Source organism: Alosa alosa, chromosome 22, assembly GCF_017589495.1.
Source record: "Alosa alosa isolate M-15738 ecotype Scorff River chromosome 22, AALO_Geno_1.1, whole genome shotgun sequence".
NCBI lineage: Eukaryota > Metazoa > Chordata > Actinopteri > Clupeiformes > Clupeidae > Alosa > Alosa alosa.
In genome coordinates, this window is record NC_063210.1 from 6,271,277 (window position 1) to 6,286,127 (window position 14,851).

Genomic DNA, 14,851 nt, shown 5'->3' on the forward strand with positions numbered 1-14,851 from the left:
TTGTGGTCAAGCTTGTGAGAACAAAATCAATGTTTTGACTGTTCAGTTCAGAGAGTACAGTTAGTCTAATGCTATGAACTGCTTTGGCTAACAAGCCCACTAGCCTGTGATTGAACAAGACTGGAGTAACAAGCCCGCCAACTTGCAGTAGACCTAGCCTAAATTGAACATCGACATGAAGACAAGAAAGTAAAAGGGAACTTGCTGATGGATTTTGAGGGAGAATCTGCATCAGAATGCTCACCTCGACTTGAGACGCCTGTTATCAAGCCCGAACCAGAAGAAAATTTGTCAATGAAGAGGAGTTATCTAATTCAGACATATTAAAAGCTATCCATGATCTAGCCAGCGGATTCACTTCCCTTGAGCACAAGATTGGCAAGACATTAAAGGGGGCAGCCATGGCCTACTGGTTAGCACTTCGGACCTGTAACTGGAGGGTTGCCGGTTCGAACCCCGACCAGTAGGCACAGCTGAAGTGCCCTTGAGAAAGGCACCTAACCCCTCACTGCTCCCCGAGCGCCGCTGTTGATGCAGGCAGCTCACTGCGCCGGGATTAGTGTGTGCTTCACCTCTGTACACTGTGTGCTGTGTGTGTTTCACGGATTTGGATAAATGCAGAGACCAAATTTCCCCTCACGGGATCAAAAGAGTATATATACTTACTTATACTTCCTTAATTCCAGCGAAAATTGACCCAAGGGTGTTTTTCTGCATTAAAACACATCAAATGAGCCGTGGAGACAGTTATTTTTGTTGATCAACCACTACAGAGCTTGGCCTGGTATATGCTATAGCCCCAAATCGCAAACAGTGGATTAGCTAATGGCAGTAAGCTAAACGCTTCCCAAATATCATTTTTTAAATCAGTAATATTGTTCAAAACAGCACCAAATCTCGTCAGTAACTTGCTTAGGGTCTCTACACAAAAAAAAACACCAACAACCTAGTTAGTGAACTTGGAGTTTATTACAGAAGACTGTTAAGAACACTTACCAACTGTCCCCTAGCCTGGCTAGCGCCACCACTTCTCAATGAGACGTGGTCTGGGAACCAAACGTTCATTTTCTCGTATTTGAAAAAAATGCCCAGATCCGTTTATTGGGTGCCACGGATGTCTATCAAATGCGTCTGTGCATAGCTCATCATCGTCTTGCTTTCCCCCCTGTTCTGTGATTGGTTCCCTATCTCAGGCGAAAATTTGCTCCATGGTCTCCAGGCTGCCCTAGCAGCGTGAATCAAATCGCGCGCAAGGCAGCATGGGAACACCCAGGCTAACTGTCCCCCCTACCAGCACCGCAGTCACGCTATCCTTTGGTCACCTCTATTAAAGGCACACTATGCAGGTTTTTTAGCTTAATATGCACGTTTTTTAGCTTAATTTACCTTCATTTAACAGCTTTAGAGTCATTGGAATGGTTATATGACGTTTTTCGGGTTGAATGGTGGCCGTCTCGCTTCCCCCTAGCGCCTGTGAGCGGAAAAACCACCCTTGCAACTGTGGGCCGACTGGCTTCTTTCCATAGACCTCTGAAGTTCGCCTACAAAAAAGCTGCCATCTTTGAGATCCGGTGTCTGGTGACTTGCTGGGTGACTTGCTAACTAACTTAATGGCAAGTTGTATCGCACGTTAGTTCTGGGGTAGCAAAAATCAAAGCCTTTACGTACCGGAGATCACAGTATCCACTCGAAGGCAGAGGACAAAAGTGTGTAGAGCAAAACCTTTGCATTTCCAATTTCCCGGAAGAGTTTAACAGGTGTGATAATTCCAAATCTCCATGTTATTATCCCACAGGAAAAATCTCAAGATACCGGATCTCCTTATATGGGCAAAGATGGTAGCTTTTTTGTAGGCGAACTTCAGAGGTCTATGGGGAGGACAAGAGGTGGCGTCAATTTGTTCCAACACATGCCTGTACATTTTGGCAGGAATGCAAAAAACAACTCCAGTAAAAGTATATTAGTAATAATGCATTCTAGTCCTTATTTGGTAACATTATTATAACATTAACATTTTATGTTTGGTAACACATTTGTTTACAACCCTCTTTCTGCACAGGATGAATTTCAACAATTATCTGACAACAGCGATTTCGACTACTCAGTGCCACAGAGAAGGCAAGGTAAGTAAATACTCTTGTATTTACAGAGAAGGCAAGGTAAGTAAATACGTTAGTTCCTATTGTGGGTATCATATCTGCAACGATTGGTCTATCAACCGTTACACTTTGCAAATTTAATTGGATAAAATTAGGAATTAGAATGTTGTTTGCTGTTCGATAATTCACCTGGTTTGTCTTATTAAAGACCATGATAATGGCCCAGCACAAACAGAAATGTAAGGATCGGTTAAATAAACTTACCGCAAGCTAGTAGGCTAGCACATCTTACTTTACTGCTAAAGCTACATTAACGTCAATCAGCTACAAATAAAGTTTGACTGGTTTGTTAGTTTGGCCAACAAAACAACAATGTACTTTATTACGTAGTGTTTTTGTGAGTGGAATAAAGAAAATACATGTTTTGATGCTAAATGTGCTAAAACTGTGCTGGATAAAACAATATGCCTTAATTTACAAACAGCACCCCATACACGCATGCTGCCATTCCACTATCGTAGTTGTTATTAGCCACTTTCAGACCTACGTGGAAGACTGGAGGTTCTGTGGATGTTAAACAGTTGGACCGTATATCTGAAAAACATAGAAGGTTATACGGAAGTCCGAATTTAAGCCGGCTGTTCTACTGCTCCCCTGTCACTCCCCGATAAGTCGCTACTGGATGTGAGTCGCACAAGTGTCGCACAAGTGTTGCTGTTAGCCACAGAATACCTTTTCATGGCATGGTCTCTGATGTCAGTTCTAGATTAGACTTCACTATCCTGAAGTAGCCTACAAAAACGAAAGAATGTGCACCTACATTACGAAGTTTGTTCACTGCTGGCTAATGTTAGAAGTAAGCAATCAAACACAATAAAGGCTGTCACTTGAATAGCGTTTGCTAATGTTAGCAATTAAAACAATCACATAGATAGCTAAACATTTTTGAAACAGAAAAGTTTATTACTTTATGGATTTCAGTCGGATCTCTTGGCGTTTTGCCGTAAAACCTATCAATCTGAGCATGTGCGACTATCCGGCAGTGACTCACATTGGGGAGTGACACCCCTCCTAGTATTTTCTATGAACATTATGTGAATGAGCACTTGTCTGAATGAAGCGAAGAACATGCTGTGAGATTCACACCACGTGAGAGGGCGTGTCGATGACGTTTCTTTCGTGCGTCCATGTGGCGGGGTCAAGCTGTAGTGGCATATTGCTGCACAGAAAATCGACAGAGAATGCCGACCTGGAAAGATGAAGACATCATGGAGCTACTCTCCATGAGGGCAGACAGCGTTGTGAAGGAACTCATGAAGGGAACGGCAAGAGACACCTTGATGTACGACTGCATTGTAAGGCAGCTGGAAGCCAAAGGAATTAACAGAAACCAAGGCACAAATCATCTCAAAGCTGAAGGCGCTGAAAAGGCAGTACACCTACGTCGTTGACCACAATAACAAGAGTGGGAACGACAGGAAAACATTCCAGTACTACTGCTTTTGCGACGCAAAATGGGGATCCAGGCACTCAACAAGACCATTGATTGTGTCTGGAAGCATGCAGATGCCAGGTGTATCCCAGACTGAGTACCTTGAGTATGAGGAACCATCTCCGTCTACATTTGAGCCTGCATTGTCTACCTCCGAGACCTCTCCGACAGCTCTGCCGGACAGCTATGCTGAGGGCGGTGATACGACATTGAACCAGTTGGTCTCGAGCATAGGTAATTTATTGTTCGTGTTGGCATTCTAAAAAAACTGAACTTTTCACAAAATATAACTAGCAGCTGGCTTTTAATTCTGTTGAATCTAATGACATTTGGGTTCTTTCTCAAGTGTCACCCTGTTGCTCGCCGCTGAGGAAGGCACGCGTCGGGACAGTGGCAGAGATGAGGGACCTGCTGGCGGACATTGATCGCGAGATGGATGACCGGGATCAGCAAAGGGCCTTGGAGAACCAGAAGCGTGAAGAACACGCTCGGAGAGAAGCGCGAGAGGACCGGGCAAGAGAGCTCTCAGCTCAATCAACGGCTCCTCAACCTCAACGTGGTCCTGCAGCAGATGGTCCAGAGGATGCCACTCCCTTAGGCCCATGGCCATGACCAGCGTGAAGGCCAGAGCCCCGTTACCATCATGACAACGGACAGGGTCCATCATACACGAACCTCTGAGCCCTTATCGCTTCATTCATGGCTTGCTATGTTGGGCACTTTCGGACATTTGTTCACTCACATATCGACACTCAACTCAATTGCCTAGGTTACTGGTAACTTCGGCTTTGGTGCAATTTTTTTGTAACTTTTTAAATTCATTGTAATATAGCCTTCTCCTCATGGCCTCACTGTTGAGCACAATATTTGTTGAAAATGAATAAGGCTTAGCCATATAAAACAAAGAAAATAAGCCCCAGCCGTGGCGTGGCTGGCTGGGGCACCTGCACTGTATACCGGCGACCCGGGTTCGATTACCGCCCTGTGGTCCTTTCCGGATCCCACCCCGACTCTCTCTCCCACTCGCTTCCTGTCATTCTCTACTGTCCTGTAAATTAAAGGCATAAAAGGCCAAAAAATATATTTAAAAAAAATAAAAATAATAAATAAATAAATATATAAGGCTGGTCACAGGACGTCGGATTGAGAATGAATAAGGCCATTTGGAATTTCACACCTACAGTATTTTACTAGTTTGCAGGACACAAAAGGCATGTGAATGGCTGATTATCATTTAGGCTGCCATTCAACAAAATGCAAATAGCCTATTTGATGGGCTGTATTTAGCAGGTGTGTATCCCACAAAAGGCACCTGCCATTGTGAGAGGGGATGCTTTTGGAAAAATAAACTATGAAAAAATGAACCATTTCACCGTTATGTTGTTAGTATGTGCTATTTGAAGTTCATTGCAATTTCACAGCATTAGCATTGTGCTTCATACGTTTGTGCGTGCATCCTCTCTCTAACGCAAAAAAAAAAGATTTGGGTAGCAAGCAATTCTTCCACTTAACATTGAAAACAGACAAACAGACAGTGTTTATTTGAAGGTGACATACAAATACTGTAGGTCACAAGTATGCGCACTTACGTGACTACATCAAGTATTACACAGAATAGCCAACGTGATTTTCTTTAGTCTATATGTGCGCTTTGTGTGCATTCAGGCTTGTTTACAGACACATCATGCAATATATCACATAAAAGAGTTCACAACTGCACATATACATAATAAAACACACAACTGCACAATACATTATTTACAACTGTTAGCACAACAATATGCATATAGGGTGACCAAATGTCCCTGCCGCCCAGCCCCTGTTTCCCCCGTAAAATACAGAGAAAAAAACTACATTTGTCCCCACTTCTGCTACATGCTAGCTGAAGCTCTTTAACTTTCTATTGGAGTTTTTCAAATGTGCAGTATCACAATGACTGCCCTGAGGTCAGTGTTTTTTATAGAAATGAAACATACAATGTAGTTAAAAACATTAAACACTTTAAAAAGTATAAAAAACAAACTATATACAACAAACTCTAGCATATACAACCCTATTGGTCATCATCATCCTGTAGCAGTGCGCGTCTATAGGAAAATGTACCCCGTTGTTGGTTGATGCGTGTTGGTGTTGATCGTCCAGGTGCATCTGTAGGCTGTACAGGTGTGTGTAGGCAGCCTGGTGCATTTCCAGGTGTATGCATGACCCCTGGTTGGAGTATGGGTCCTAAGGGTGTATAGCTGCTGCTGCTGCTGCCATGATGATATGAAAATTGCGGTGGGTAGTGGGTGCTGGGCATCTGAGGTGGTTGCTGGAGCATCAAATCCCTTAGCAGTGAAAAGCCATCCTGGATGGTACTGATTGCGGTGGCCATGTTTGTCGTGATTTGCTGTAGATGTTCAGTGTTGCACCGTTCTGCACTCTCCATCAGTTCCAGCATCCTCCTCTTTATGTGAAGATCCTCCTGCATGGCAGTCTCTGCAAGAAGTTTCCTCTTCAGTCTCTTCCTTTTGTGGCTGTTCGGCTTTGCCTTGATTAGAGCAGAGGAAAAATCGAAAGTCAATTAGAAGGTAAAATAAGTCTTGGCATCCTGTACTAGACAAACACACCTACATATAGAAGCACTTGCATCTATATATGCCTCTGACTGAGCTGAAGTGAGTAGAGTACACGTCGAACATTAGGCTACTGTGCTAGCGTACCAAATATCTCCGTAAACTTGAAACCAACCTACCTCAAGCAGATGTCTGCGCTGTCTCACAACCATAGGGGGTAGACCGTCTGATGCTGAAGTTTCTGATTCTGCAGAATCAGGCTCCGATGAAGCAGTTGAAGGCAACAACGTGGAATCATCCCTGTTGTCCAGCAAATCACCTGATTCAATTCCACTAGGGATGGGACTGGCACCCCAGATTTCCTCACAGAGTTTGAAAAATCTGAGCACACCATGTCCGTGGCCACTCCGCCAGTCCACGGCCTGTCTGTATTTCAAACAGATATGTTTTAGCTTTGCAATGACCTGCTCCGAGCTGTGAGGGAAGTCTTTCCCTGCAGCCATGTCCCCGGTCGGATATTGCTGCCGCAATGCTGTTGTGATGTCCATATATTTTGTATGGCATGACTCCCAGTCAACATTTTCCTGGTTCTTTTTGGCTTTGTAGTCAAGGGTGACTCGAAGGAGCAGCTCCACCTCGTTGTCAGTCCAGATTAAAGAGTCCGCTCTAGCACATCCATTTGCCATCTTCTCCTTCTTGTTGTGTTTAGGTTTGAACTGAGCACACAGTGAAGAGGAACCCCTTTATATGCATGCTCCACCACTTCTTCCGGGGTTTTGGAGTTTTTCTGTGGAGGACACTATGTTAACTGCTGCCATACACTCTGGAATGTTGATGGCTGACCTGGGTACAGGTGCTAATGGCCAGGTGCACTGGAGCACACTATTCATATGATAACTGCTGCTATACACTCTGGAATGTTGATGGCTGACCTGGGGTGCTAATGGCCAGGTCCACTGGAGCACACTATTCATCTGATAACTGCGGATTATCCAAATATTGTTCCTGACGTACAGGTGCTAATACTGTATAATGAGACAGCCTTGTGCACTGGAGGATAACTATTATAACCAAAAAATGTAGGCCACAGTATTGAAACAGATCACCAAGTTGAGCCTGAGCCCCTGAGTTATGCAGGGGTAAGAAATAAATATTAATGGAACTAAATTATATAATAATAATGATCTGTAAGGATTAAAAGACACAAGGGCACCACCAGTATTAGTAGAACTCAATTTTATTACAACAGTATTACACACAACACAAGACCGAATCAGTTCAGGCAACCTCTCCGGATGACTGTTTCCTGCCAGTAAACAAGTCCTTGCTGTGTCTTTACATTACATTTGGCTGACACATTTTTAACCAAAAACCGTGTCTGAAAGAATGTCTTGAGGTCCTCCCTCACTGCACTTGCACGTCTCGCTACATCTCTCAGGTTAGTGTCTTGCAACAACCCTCCTCCATTCACCTGGATGGTGATGCGGCATCTACGAAGTTCAGTGGGATGTATCTGCAAGTTGGAGTATGCGCAGCATCTGTGTGTGTAGGCATGTTGTAAAGAGCAACACATACCTTTGCAACATCCACAACTTTGTCTGGGGGGTAGAAGTCATCTCTCAACCCCACCCCTCATATTGCTGTACACACCTCGGTAACTATGCGGGAGACAGTTGTGGTCCCTAACTAATAGCAACTGTATTCTGACTGGACTGTTTTTGCTGCTTGTCTGAGCAGAATTGTGAACTATTTAAACTTTAACAATAATAAATAAAAAATATACTTGGTGTTTGAGCTATTTAGCTACTAAACATGATTTAACAAAAATAAAAGTATTGCTTTCCACCTGCTGAGCTTTATAGCTATACTAAAGAATATTCATGAACAATGACATCCCAAACACACTCTGTCACCCTCTGAACTTCTGATATTTTCTCACTTATTTTCTTGACAATTATTTTGCTGCCTCAATGTTCTTAGCAAGGAAACGAAGCATGTCAATGTGTTCCTCAGTCAGCATAATGCGCCTACGACTGCAGATAATGCCTGATGTGCTATATCTCTCACTCACTCTGGCAACCTCTCCGAATGACTGTTTCCTGCCAGGGAACGAGTCCTTGTTGTGTCTGGAAGAATGTCTTGAGGTCCTCCCTCACTGCACTGGCAGCAAGGGATGCATGTGCGGTAGACGTCTCGCTACATTTCTCAGGTTAGTGTCTTGCAACAATCCTCCTCCATTCACCTGGATGGTCCACCTGATGGTGATGCGGCATCTACGAAGTTCAGTGGGATGTATCTACAAGTTGGAGTCTGCGCAGCATTTGTGTGTGTGTGTGTAAGCATGTAGTGAAGAGGAACACATACCTTTATAACATCCACAACTTTGTCGGGGGGGAACTCCATGGGTTTCTGGAAAATCCTCCAGCGTGCAGCCAAGATGCCAAAGCTGTTTTAAATAACCCTGCGGGCCCTTAAGTGGCGGTAGAAGGGGGGATTGGCAATCTGTGCGTTCGGGAAAAAGTCCAGAACAGTCGACTGCCTGGCTCAGTGCCTCATGGGCCAAGTAGGGTGTGGTCAAAAATATCCAGGCAACACTCAGAAACGTACAACAGTAGCTACATATAGAATACACCAAATATATTATTATTATTATTATTATTATTTTTACCATCGGTTTGGCGCCCCCATGTTTCTGCGCCCCTATGCGCCGCATATAGCGCATAACCACTTTTTGCGCCACTGGTCATACGCAAGTCATGTGGCTACTCCAAGTAAGTAGATAATTGGTCAATACAATATATCTACATCCTTCAGCATTTTCTTGCCATAGTCTAGTTCCTGTCGGGATATTCTGTCGTGGAAAATTAACCACTTTCTCGAAACTCCAATCTCAATAAGCACTTTGATGTCAAAGGACCCGAAGGAGAACACCAAGACAAGAGATGCTGAAGACTGTTGATTCTTTATTTTCCGTCTTGCAGTGAAGATACAATTCTAACAGCGTCAGGACTGGACCGTCAGGCAAGAGAGCGATGGGTAACAGCTGCTTCCCCGATGAGATCTGATCTGAATGTGCCTGCGCTCTGCCTTTTATGCTTCTAGGGGCCTGGGAGATGTCTCTTTCTCCTAAGAACCCAGGCCCCTTTTAGCCAATCAGAATGTTTCTCGAACTTGGGATATTGGTGGAAACCCCTCCTCATTTAGACATTAAAAATATGTATTGGCCAGGTTCTATGTGTAATTACTTGTTGCTAGGTAGGGCATGTATTCGTTTTTGGCTCTGTGTGTCACTATCACCTAATTTTACTTCCTCTTTTTACCTGCCTTGACATTTCAATCTTATGACTTAGTCTCATGATTTCCAGACAGTCTTGCCTTTTCGAACTTGAGATATTGGTGCAAACTCCTCCTCATTTAGACATTAAAAATATGTATTGGCCAGGTTACTTGTTGCTAGGTAGGGCCTGTATTCGTTTTGGCTCTGTCAGCGTTTCTTAAAAGACAGCATTGCCATGTCAAACACTGTTTTTGTCTCTGAACTCGACAAAACGCACCAGCCCAGTTTAGGAGCATTTAATTCAACTATTTAGTTATTCACATTAGCCTTTGCTATACTGATAAAGTATGCCTATTTGCTTCACCTTTTGTCGATCTAGATGGCTAAAACTGCACGTATTCTTTATCAAATGAACTCGTTATGTCTATATTTCTGTCCAATATCGCTAACTTTAACAACAGCCTATGCTACGTTGCTACACCAATCTCAACGTTTCTGACAGAAGTTGAACGTTTCAACTAGCCCACCTGTGACATCAATACTTACAACCGGACCCGCGTCACACAGAGCAGGTTGTTTGCGCCATGCCCCTTTTGAGGGGAAAACATTCCCTCAGAACAAGCCAGAGTGAACCGGTAGACATGTACCAACCACACAGCTAAGAACCCCTTCCTGAGTTTCTTTTGTTTACCATGTCCTCAAAAAAAATCCTGACAGAAGAAAATTATGGCTACAAGCCATAAGAAGAGAAGACCGTATGACACTTCTGGTCACTGAGTGGGGTTATTGCACCACTTCGTAGCCTACTCGGGAGACTGAAGGGACATGTTTTTATATGAATTGAATTAAGCTTTTGTAGGTATCTTTCACGGTCAACGACCGGCAAAGTGGTTATGTATTGAGTGGTCATATTGATTTGTGGTATTTTTTGTTATTATTTACTCCTGCGATTTCTGTACGAATTACGTTTATTGACCCTAATTTGCGTTGGAGTTAATGAGAGGGGTTGTTTGTTTTCCCCCCGAAAGGGGCGGGAACGTTTGTCACGAGTCAAGTTCCCGGATGTGCCTGTCTAACGTATAAGCATCTCTCCCATGACCTCTCCTCGCCGGGCTCACATTTCAGACGCATGTAGTCACACAGACAGGGAGGCTATTCCAGCGCAAGCGTTCTGTTCGCGTTGCATCCGCGGCAAAATTTAGCTTCCACTGTTTAATAGGCTAAATGCATAGGGGCTGCATTCACATAATCGTTGCTGGATCAGACACGTTTTTAATTGGGCTCTTGTCTTACAACGCATTCGCGTCTGCGCGTGATTTGTAAACTCAGTTGTAACCCCATGCACCCCTACAATATTTTCTCATCGGATCTGCGCGAACCACGTAAGTCCCCTATTTTGGATTCAAAACGGCGAATTTCGCCGAAAGGTGAGGAGTTTTCAAGCCTGTGTAGCTTAGGGAAGCTAACAGCTTTCTATTAGGATCTAGTTTGTTAGTTACAGTTTTGTCATAACTCCCTGATGCATTTTTGCATTTAGAATAGCCAGAGCGTGTATATCTCAATCGGAAAATTAAACAATATCGGGTGCCTATGGACTAGGCTGGGTGAACCCAGCCTGATCTGCCCGCTATTTATTTTTTGATTTCTTAAAAGATTGAGCTTGGTCTGATGAAAGCCAGACTAGCCATGGACCTCAGTTACACAATGCAAGGGAACATGAATCAGCCTATATTTGCACGAACAATAATGGACAAAAGCTCTTCAACTTTGGCCCGTTAAAATGTGTATGAACAGTCTAGCGACGCATTTCATCAAGGCCCATTTGGACATGTCAGTTATTTGCACCACTGGTTAGATGTAAAACAGCATTTCGTTTCAGACTACTGTTACTTAATTTGTGCATTAACAATAACGTTTCAGACTACTGTTACTTAATTTGTGCATCGACAATAAAGTATTACATGAACTAAAGATGACTAAAATCTTATGTAGAAGAAGAAACATTCACAAAAAATCCATCCATCCAAAAATGACCTTTGTTTTTGATAGCTGTTGAATACGGCATGGAACTGACAGAGATGTTTTTGTTTATAAATACATAAAAAACAAAAAAAAATACATAAATAAATAACATTATGCTGATACCTTTTGCTTTTCCCAAATACAATGTAGCCTACAGGTGTAAGTGACCTTTCATCAATCCAGTTGCAATGGATGAACTGTGATGAACTGCCCTACTTGTGATTGTTTAGAGATTTTAAAGGTTTTATAACAATGCTACATCTTCTTTGGCTATTCTACAATCTATTCACCTTTTCAGCACCAGTAGGCTACTTTCTGTGCAGCCACACACACACACTCAGGCATGCCAAACAAGCATACACAAAAGTTTCAAGAGTGGGGGATGGAGTAAAATATGGAGACAAATTGCAGTGTGATTTATTTTCGCGGAACGGATGTACAGGACTGAGCGGCGGTCATATTTTGTACCGCTATGCGGTACATCTAGTTGTCACATGGAATAGTTATACGCTAAGGGTCATGGAAGTATGGCCAGTGTGGTATATTGCACGTGTTTTTTTTAACGTTCTACAATTCTCTAATCCATTTCTAGGATTCCCCAAACTCAGGTGCTATTGATTGTACCCATGTCCCCATCAATGCACCTTTAGGGGGCATGAGGCTGACTTTGTGAACCGAAAGTCAACACATAGTATCAATGTGCAGGTAAAGTATTAGGCTAGATCATGTCGGATGAGCAAATGCATGCAGGTACTAACGTTGTACTCAGTGGCGTGCACAGACTTTTTGGGGGGCAGGTGCTCAAGAGGGGGGGGGGTGGGGTGGGGGCACTTTTTAGCGCACGTGGAACACTTAATTATAAAACAAATTACATGCACATGTTGAATGAAATTTGACTTGTGCTGCAATTAGTAAATCAATATACAATTAAGACAATAAAGAGACCAAAATGTGTTAATTTATGTTGCCTAACAAAACCTATACAACAGAAAACGTTCGTCTTAACAATTGCAAACTCTACCGATTTTTTTAATTATTTGTAGCCTATGTGGTCGTCCTCACGTTATCTGTCATTGACTTGGGCTACAGCGTAAAACAGGTGACTAAAAATGCTTAGTTGTTTGATGCTGTATGAGACATTTTACTGCACAATGATTACACGTTGGGCTTAGAGGGCAAACTGTACAATTTTACTTGATCTGTAAGACAATAAAGAGACCAAACAGTACGGGAATGAGTTATAGTGGGCTACTGACTGTTGTCATTACATGAATGCAGATGGGCATTTTTCACAGGTAATGGGGAACTTCCCGTTTCTTCTGTCACAAATGAATGTGTTAATACATATGTTGCCTAACAAACATACAACAGAAAACGTTCTTCTTAACACATAAATTTGCAAAATTTACCGAAATTATTTGTATGTGGTCGTCACATTATCTGTCATTGATTTGGGCTACAGTGTAAAACTTTATCTAGCTTCGTCTAACTAGTTTATCAGGTGACCAGTTGGCAAAAATGCTTGTTTGGTGCTGAATGAGACATTTTACTGCACAACAAAATTATTACATGTTGGGCTTAGAGGGCAAACTGTAAGATTTTGCTTGATCTGTATGTTACCTGGCTGATGGGGCACGGGAGAAGCAGCCTGTCAGCGATCATGCCTGCTATCTGAAGACGCTTACTGAACTGCTTATGGTGCTGCTCATCTGGCGTGCCCTGCTTGGCATTGCGCCGAAGTTCACGGACAAAGGAAGAGAGATAGGCTGGTCGGGTGTGCGCAAGGAGGTGGCTCATTTCGGGGCATTGTTTCAGTCGTTTTTAATGGCTCAGGTTTTCAAAAGATCATTTCAAAACCGACCTCAGTAAAATCTTAATAATATTAATAATTAAAAAAAACAAGTTTCAAAAGGGCATTTTCGTTGATAAAAGGCAAACTTCCTAGTGCTTTAGCACCACCTAGTGTCTATGTATGCACGCCTATGGTTGTACTGGTGCTTCATAATATCCAGGCTATGTAAAAGAAATACCATTTGCAGAATACTTGTGACCATCAGCTGATGATAACCAGTATGGACGCCAAATGGCCCGGCTCGATGCATGACTCGCGTATTTTTCGTGAGTCTAGTCTTTGCCATCAATTCCAGTAAGGTGTGCCAATTACACAAGAGCACTTACTGTAAATGTGGAGTAACGCATTAACCACACCGTGTTCTCCCCCTTTAATAGGCCGTTACGATGGATTACTCGTAGGGGACAGACTATGCCTGTATTCGGTTCCTGATGACTCCGTACAGTGACCCACAGAGTCGGTCAGAGGGCCGCTTCAACAGGGCCCTCAGCACATGCAGGGTGAGGATTGAAATGACATTCGGAATAATCAAGTTCGCTTCAACTGCCTCCGGGGTCTGAGGGTGAAGCCAGAAAGAGCCAGCCAGATCATTACTGCATGTGTGGTGCTCCATAACATCACCAGTATTAGGAAGGAGAGAACCCCTCATGCCATTGGTGGCTGATGACGTTGTGGACCCCCATCACAGTAGACCATCCCACAGGAGTGGCCGTCAGACAGGTGATCACCAACCAGTTTTTTGGATAGATTTTTTATTTCATTTGTATAGGTGAATGTTCAATATAATTTAGGTGTCCTCAGGGAAGAAATTAGTGCTTTTTCGTTGCTTTTTGTTGAAATCCTTTGTTTTGTGTGTGTTGAAGAAATACAATATATAGAGAAATACATTTGTTCATACATTTGTTCTTTATTCGCTCATTCGTGCATTTGCTGTGAATGTAGAAAAAGAACATTATTTCAGAGGGTCAGTCTGGCTTAACCAAAGTCAATCTAGGTCCTAAATATCATAGCCTACCCTCTCGAGGAGCTGAATCTTTAACTTGAGCTTCTTGATCTCCAGGAGTTTCTTGTCATTGTCCAGCTCAAGGTTGTGCTTATACAGCGCCCTTACAGTGTCTGTTCTGACCTGATGACCTGAGAAATTATGGGTTAAAATAATAATTCACTTGTGGCGCACCTTACAAAAGGAGACAATATGCAGGGGATTTCACTGACGAATTTACACAATCTGCTATTTTTTGCCAGCACGCCACCCTGGCCTTATTATGAGCAACCGTGTTGCCCCTCGCAGTGATTTGGTGCTTAAACTCCTCGTAGGAGTTCATGATGATCACTTGTTCCTCCTAAGTGAAATACAGCGCTCTTGATCTATCCATTTTCTGATGGGGTGAGTAAAATGACGCGATAAACGCCCTTTTTATGCGAACGCGCATTGAAGAGGAAAACCTGACTTGACAAATTGAGTCGTCAGTGAGCTTCGTGTTTCAATCTAGGTTATCCGAAGAAAGCCTGGGTATGTTCAGCGAGGTTCGTAGTATACCCCACAGGGTGTGC

General features: G+C 43.1%; 1 pseudogene; it reads left to right on the forward strand.

Moving 5' to 3' along the window:
• The first annotated feature begins 3,659 nt into the window (after positions 1–3,659).
• On the forward strand, positions 3,660–14,012 carry LOC125287920 (annotated as a pseudogene).
• The last annotated feature ends 839 nt before the right edge of the window (positions 14,013–14,851 follow it).